An 8,457-nucleotide genomic window follows, 5' to 3' on the forward strand; every position below is an offset into this window, starting at 1 on the left:
AGTCACATGTTCTGTTTATTCATGGTCCCACCCAAATAGCGTTTGTTCACGCTGACCGTCCTGAGGTTTTTCAGTTATGACATAATCATCCTCCCCCATCAGGTTCCTCTTTTTTAGAGAATGATGCTGAAGTCGAGGTCAAGCTAGTGGCATGAACTACACACTTCTGCTTTCAACAAGTTTTTGGATATATTTTCTAAGTTTATTCCAGAGGTTTAATCTTTGGAAAATTCTTTGTCTTGCTTGAAAAGATCTCTTCACTACATATAGTTTGTGTCTCTAACACAAAGCAAGTCAGATTTAAAATTAAAAATTTGCTTCTGAGTTGTGGGTGGAACTGTTGGGGGTGAAGTAAGCCTACACTGATATCCCATCACCCATTTGCTTACATACTTTCTCACTAGCTTACAGCCCCTTATAATCATATGCTAACATTAGCAGTGCAACCAAAATGATGACCAGTATCATATCTGAGTCAAATGGCAACTTAGACGAGGAAAATGAAGATGTCAGTGGATCTTTTTGCCTGCGAGTGGAGGCATCAGAATGGAGTGGTCCGTCCAACTTAATTGTTGCGTCACAAAAGATAGCTTTTTAAACAGCATTCTTTCATCTGGTACTAATCCATCACAATTTGAAAGAAGAAATACTTAGATGCACAGTTTTAATCTGATTTTTTTTTAAATCCATGTCCTCCATCATGAGAAAAATACTACAAGACTATGTTAAAAACACCAAAAACGAGGGTCATAAATTGCATTTCAGTAAAGAGAGTTAAGACAATAATGGAATCTTCCAAAACCTCTAAATGTTTCCCTGTAACCAAAACTGGATTCTGTTTTTAGTTTGTCTTTTTTTTTGCATTGATTAAATATTTGATTTTTTTTATAGAGATTCCTCACATTGATTTTATTTTCTCTAGCTCTTCCATTGACAACGAAAATGTGCAAATTGGAATTGCGATAATATATTTGCCTAATGGAAACATGACAATCTCAATTTTTTTGAAGAAGTGATTTTGTAGGGAAATAAACACTGATATATTTTGCATAACTGCAATGCAAATACTTTTTTCAAATTAAATGAATCACATGACCAACAATGACCGCACTGCTGTACCACAGCACTTCACAGCACTCACCACAAAATGTCCTGCAGCATCATCATTGTCATCACAGCTCATCAAAAGTTGAGCATGTCATGCAGAATTCTTGGATCTACACCAACCACTATTTCCCCAAATCGCTTCATCTGTAGCCTCTCCCATGTAGCTTGCTGCTCCATGTCCTGAATAAGAAGCCGACGTCTCCTTTGATAGACGTTGGTGAGTGCTAGTGCCGCGGCAGAAATTTAAAAGGATCTGCTGTAAATTAAAAGTTTTTTTTCCACATCTGTTGCCATGTTTTTGAATGACTTATGTGTTTATTCGCATAATTATGATTTATGGAAACAGTGTAATTCTAAGATTGTGTTTTTTTCTACATTTCTAGAATTTTTATTAAGTTTTATGTATAATGGAGTTGAAAGAATCCACTGAGTTCTGATGATGACAATTTGGATGGTTGATAAAAAAAATCCACTTTTATCAATATGTAAAAATTGTTAAAACCCAATGCATTGTGGTCTATATTGGCCAGTTTAGTGAGCATCGATGGACACTGGTTTTTTGCAGAGATTATTGTGAAAGTTCTAGGGCACTGTCTTTTGTATTTGTAGATTCTGGCATTTCTACAAAAGGGTGAACACACTATATAGTGCACTGAGTAACCACTAGTGAAGGAATTTGGACACAACTCATGTTTACGTGTAAACCGTATTTTAAATAGGGAGCCCATGTAATATTTTCCAACACATGCATGGGGAATATTCCTGTTTACATCAGGAAGTTCAGAACCTACCATTTGTTCTTGCATCCACTCATTGTGCAGGCACTTGTTATCTCTTAGCTTGATTACTGCAATTATCTTCTAACAGGGCTATCAGCCCACAGGTTCAAGCCTCGGCAGATGACCCAAAACACTGCTGTGTGTTTATTTTTACCCAACCAAAAAAAAAAGGACACGTAGGTCTCTGCACTGGCTACACTTAGCTACAGAAAGGTCTACTCAGCAGCAACATACCTGAACCCCATCAACCAGACCGGCAATTCTATAGAACTCCTTCACCAAACGGGGTTTCCTGCAAAAGATCACATGCGAAATTCTTAAACTCTCTAATCCCATAGTGACTGAAAGATTAATCAAACTCTGAACACAAATGCAAAAAAATGAACTCTTCCTTAAAAAAATAACACAAAACATCAACATGAATCTTGACTTTTCTTCTGACTGGAACATTTTTATATGGAGCTCAACTCAGATTGTGTTGACTCTTACCCATAAACTTGTTCTGCACCTTTTCTAGGTCTTCTTAGATAGCAGCTCTGTTTTATTCAAAGTGACTTAAATGTATCTAACACTACTAACTAGGTGCATTGATTTTTTTTTCTTTTAATTACTGAGTTGCACACTTAAAGGAATTTTTATAATCCTCCTGATTTACTTTGAACTGTCAGTTCACGAGCTGAGGCCATCTTTCCTGACAGTCAGATGTAATGGTGCATTTCACAAGATCCCTCTCTTGCCTGCAGGCTAACGTGCACACTCAGGTTTGAACAGGTTTTTAAAATGTGGGTTTCAAAGTCGTGACACATTATTTCATGTGACTGAATGACTCATCGCTTAGTAACATCAGAAGTTATGTTTTCTTTTTCATTTTTGTGAGAAGAATGTGTTTTGAAGGCAAAATATAAAAATGTGGTTTATAATAATCGGTTTGTAATAAAATATATGTACTATTTACGATTGTGGTTGGAATTTGTATCTTTATTGGAGCTGAGAAACAGGTTTCTTCAGGGTTTTTATTGGATATTTGGACATTAAAGCTGACAAATGTGCTTAAATGTGCAAAACTGTTAGATGGATTTGTGAGAAATCAGACACAAGGTAGAGAACCTACAGAAAAAAGCCTTTCACATTTGCACAAGAGGGCGAAAAGTTAGAGTGGGACATAAATCCCCCATGTGAGATCAATCTTTCATATGTGTGTTGCACAGACTTGTCTAAACATATTCTTCAGAAATAGAAAGCAAAGTGGAACTTTAACCATCAGAAAACTCACTAATGCGTCAGTTTTTCCACTTCACCTTCATTTTATCACCTACTGATGGGGTTTTGTGGATGTGAAGACAGGGATATGCCATATATTTATATGTTTTTAGTGTGTGGTCATTGTGCTTTGCTTTATTTTTCTGCAAAACGTTCTTTGGCTTGATTCTTCTGAGTTTGTGGCAGGCCTGCTTCCTGTTTTAGCTTGAAAGTACAGTTTGTCTCAAACTTTTCTTCCTGTTTTTTATCCAGATTAATTATTATTCAGAGACATTTCTTGACCATAGTCTGACCCTTGCTTTCACCCTTTCTCGATCGATGAAAGACGTGGTTGTGCCACGAAGGACCTCAGGCATCAAACTCTGACAAACTAAAAGTGCGGATCAGGGAAGGCTGATCGGGAAATGCCGAAAGATGATCAATATAGGTTAAAAAACAACATGCTTCCTTTACTGTTGCATCCTGAACTGCCCCTCATTAACCAGATTATACTCATAATCCCATGTCACACCAGCATCCCTCTCTTGAAGTGTATAACTGCATCATCATCATCATCATCAAATAATTAACTCATTCATTTACAAAACCATTTATTTCAATTCAAGGTAATTTAGCATGCTGGAGCCTATTCCAACTGCTGTCAAATGAAGCTGGGGAAACCATAGACAGTTACAGAGTCGCTAATTCGCCTATTAGGCATTTTTTTGGACTTTGGGACGCAGCTGGAGAGTTCAAAGAAAACCAACATATGTTTCAGAATAACATGCAAACTCCACAAAGAAATGACCTAGCTGGGATTTGAACCCAGGTTTTCAAGCCCTTAATTGTAGAATACAACAAACAAACTTCGAGTTAAAAAATACTAAATTGAATTTGAAAACCATATTTTTTCTTAAGCAAAAATTAACCAAAAAAAATTGGAAAATTGACTGAATGAAATGTTTAAATTGAAACCATTCTCACATTTTAAAATCGACGGTCAAATGACAATTTTTGCAGTGTTTTCAAACTTCACAATATTTGAGATGGAGGAAGAAAACCTGTCACATTCAAATTTAGGCACATTCTAAAAAGATTCACACAGGAGTCAGAAATAACAACACATATGATTTCTGACTCCCCTCTAGATTTGTGACTCAGATCACCTACAGCGACGCAGAGCTGCCTGCTGAGTCGCTGTCACTTTTGATGAAAAGCAGAAACCTGCTTGGAATAATGTGCAAACCTGTGTTTGGAAAAACAAAATCACAAATCTTTGAAAGGTTATATGTCTTTTAACAAAACATCATGAAATTATAATTATGATTGGAATGTATTTTAACTTATCAGGGAAGAATGTTAGGGTTTAGTTTAACTTTCCACATTTTACACGGGTATCTTGTTTCTGCTAGTTTTATTCCCTTAAGAATTTGTATAGGAGTTCAAAAAAGTAAAAGTAATGAATTACTTTTTAAATTAGGGAATGAGTCAAGTAATTAAATCACAAATTCATCCCGCAATTAAAGTAATCAATTATTGCTCACTATCCCAGATTTAAACACATTTGTGAACTATATTCGAGGGAATTTGTATTTTGGGTTTGTAGAAAATGTTTCAGATCTTTGGGTTAATCTCAAATGGGAGCAAAAACAATGTATTTTTATGTTATTGTATTTTTCAAGAATTTCAATTAACTGTTGAAATCCTATAAAAAGTTTTGTGCTGTATTTTTTGTGCAACATGTTTGTAAGTTTTCTGTTTTTTACCATCAATACCTCATTTACTTGTTTCTGTTGTTTCAGTTCAATCTATATAAACATGTGTTTTTATAGTGTCGCTGGCTGTTTATCCCTTTGTTCCTCTTAATACTCAGAAGTGCTTGAAGGCCGACTGCTGCCTGGCGGCTCTAAACTGACGAGGCTGTGATTTATCTGTCACAACGGGTGTGTGCACCACTCGGCGCGTTTTCATGTGTCTGAGAAAGACAGCCGCATCAAAAACATCTAGAGCGAGAGGGACAAAGACACGGCAAAGCATTCACAAACACACTAGAACAATCACGCAGAGACACTTTGGCTCGAGCAGACAGGAAGTGAGATGGATAAACAGGCGTCATGGCGGATGGCAGTGGGGCTAAAGCGGCCCGCCGCTTTGAGATGTTTTCCTTCACTCGTTGACCTGACATGGTCAAACTCCAGCGTGTCCACTGACCTGCCACCATATAAAGACATTTTTCCTTTCTTCTGTTTTCACAACCTTTCTCCAGAAAAAAAAAAAAAAAAGCTTCCAGGTTTTTTCTCTGGGAAGTGTCAACATCAAACAATACATCGTAAAAGGAAAACTGGGAGATTTTCCAGAAATGTGATCATCATAAATTCCACATAAATATGGCAACCTGATGTAATAATTTATGACAAAAACAAGAAATATTGGTTCTGGCACCAGTTCCTTCTTTAAAAAAAATGTACTGACATTTTCATTGCAGAACATAAACTTTTAAAGCACTCAATGCATAGGAAATATGGGCAGAATTTTAAAAAAAGCAGCAGAGAACTGTAAACCAAAGAGAAAGCAGCATGTGTGACTGTCCTGAGCTCCATTGTTTGCCGCTGAAGGCCTTTTTTCAGATATCTCATGGACCAAAATAGTGATGGAGACACCGTAAACAGGAAACAGGATACAGGTTTTGAGCCTGTACTTTTCAAGTGAATTTCCTGTCTTCTGCTAGCTCTCCCAGCCTCACTGCTCAGTCATGGTCTCACACCTCCACACATTAATTGGTGCTTGACTGTGTGTGTTTGTAATTACCCCCCGCCCAGGGTCAGACAGTTTTAGCCAAAGCATCAGCTGGAGGTTGTTTGGAGCTTCTCTGATCAAACTGATCAAAGCTACAGTGACGTGATAGACAGAACAGGATAGCCACTATGGATAAACAGAAGGCGGTTCTTTGGAAATCTATGAACTAATGCATCAACTGATAGATTCTTGGAGAACAGCCAGGATGCAACTGTGCACAGTTTCTCTGTTTTGAACTCTTCTTCTTTGCCTGACAGCTTGATTTTTCAGTGGCAACAAAGCTAAAAACTCCTCTGACAAGTGAAAACAAATCAACACATGACAGAGCATGCTTTAAAGGCTTCAGTAAATTAACTACTCAGACAATTTGGAGTCACAACTGAACAAGGTAACAGATTTAGCTTTTATTTAGATTTTAGAATGTGCTCCATCAATCCAATAAACCACAAAGTTGTTGTCACTTTCTTGTGTTCAGTAAAATGTAATCCCTCTACAGTGTAAAAGACTATGAAGATTGTTGACAGCCAGTTGTGAGGATCTGAGATTTTCACTCACGTTTCTTGGAGTTTTGACTTTCAATAAATCTTTACCATTGAATCTACAGGAAATTTGAGGATCATTATTGTTGGACAGTTAAACATTGTCAACAACACTTCCTGGCTTCAACAAAAACTCTTGAACTTTTCTTAAAATCATCTTTTCATTTATTGTAAAATAATTCCCAGCAGTACTTAAATTGCCATTGTGTTTAGTAAAATTTTTTTAAAAAGTCATTTTCTAGGACATAGTTTCTGCAGAGTGGCAGCAGATCATTAGAAATTCACCTCTGAATTGTGGGTGGGACTGTTAGCGCAGTGTAATGCTATGTTCACATGATTCGTGAGGTAGAGGTGGACAGTTTTTAATGTTAAGTCAATAGTACAGATGCAAATTGAGGCAATCTGAAGTCTCGCAGCACAAGTTGAGCAAGTGGGTCAGCGGAAGTTGAGTTTTCATCATCAGGAACTCAGCTTTTCAGTAACTCGATCAGAAGGTAGAATACTAATCCAATGTGAGCGTTTTTGTCCTAAACTTCCACCTATTCCTTAACCTGCTGGGCTCCTGTTGGGGAAAGGCGGGATACACCCTGGACAGATTGCTGCAGCCAGCCCCCCCTGGCTTGCTCGATATGCCGGCAAACAGACAGCCACTGCAGGGTGCGGAGGCTGCCTGGTCGGGCCTCTTGAACTGTGATATTTTTCTTATTTTCATTGACACAATAATAAAAAAAAAGGTCCCCTAATTTTATTTTTGTTTTTCCCCTCTCAGGTCAATGCGAGGCGGTGAGCCTTAAAACTCAGTCACAGAGACACAGAAACACAGCGGAAGTGGCTGTCATAGAAACATAGTCCTTGGAGGGACCGAAATCCTAGAATGATCTCATGAACGCAGACAACCAATACTTTTGTAGAACTCGTGATTTCTCAACATCATCCACATCTTCCATATGAACACAGCATAAGCCTGCCCCTGCTTCCCGACATCCTTCTGTTTACACTCCCTCCCACTATCTTACTGCCCCTCACAACCCCAACCTAACCATACATAAATGGTGAGCAATATCTGTACAGTTTTGAGCCAGATGCCATCTTGGATCATGAAAACAATGATGTACATATTTATTTATCTGCAAGTTGATCCATTAGATGGTGCGGACCAAGGAGCTTGTGGCCCACCAATCGTAGCACCTATCACACAGCTACTGTTTTTTTCCAGCAACATTTTCTCCTCTGCTTCTTATTCACAGCCTTTTGAATAAGGAATTACTCAGAAAGGCAGATTTATTCTTAATTGTCTTTAGATATCTCCCCCATCATAAAACATGCCACAAACATATGTTAAAAATATCAAAAATACAATTGTCATTGGTGTGGGTCTTTAAGTATGTTACCCAGCTCCTCGTGCAAACACTTGTCAGCAAACGTGAAGAAGCAGCATCAGCGGCTCCTGCAGAACCAGAATGCATTTGAGCTGTTTGTGTCTCTGTCATTCTCCGACAAACGGCTGTGACGCTCTCCATTTGACTCCTACAGTTTGACTCCTAAAAGGGCGTTCGAAATTTTGTAGGGATTACAAAATTCAGTCCACAAATAACAGATGAGCATCAATACTCTAAACAGACAAATATAGACCACAATGCAATGTGTTTGAACAATTTGTCATTTGAATGAAAAAAAATGTATTTATATATATTTTTAAAAAAATTATCCAAGTTTTCATCATCAGAGCATAGTGAGTTCATAAATAGTATCTGGAAAATGTTTGCATTTATTACATTTTTCTTCTGCAACTAGATGATAAAGTTGTGAGCACGAGTCTGAATTGTAGTACAATCCAGGGCCCTGGATATTCCCGTACTATATAGTCTTTTGGGGGCTAGGGAGAGTGAATGAATTCAGATACTGCAGGATTTTAGTTTTTTATGAACCATCTTCCGCCAACTGCATTAAATAAATACGTTTCAAACTTTATTTTTGTTTTTTCATTCAACAGTCAG

Source organism: Oryzias melastigma, linkage group LG4 (assembly GCF_002922805.2).
Source record: "Oryzias melastigma strain HK-1 linkage group LG4, ASM292280v2, whole genome shotgun sequence".
Taxonomy (NCBI): domain Eukaryota; kingdom Metazoa; phylum Chordata; class Actinopteri; order Beloniformes; family Adrianichthyidae; genus Oryzias; species Oryzias melastigma.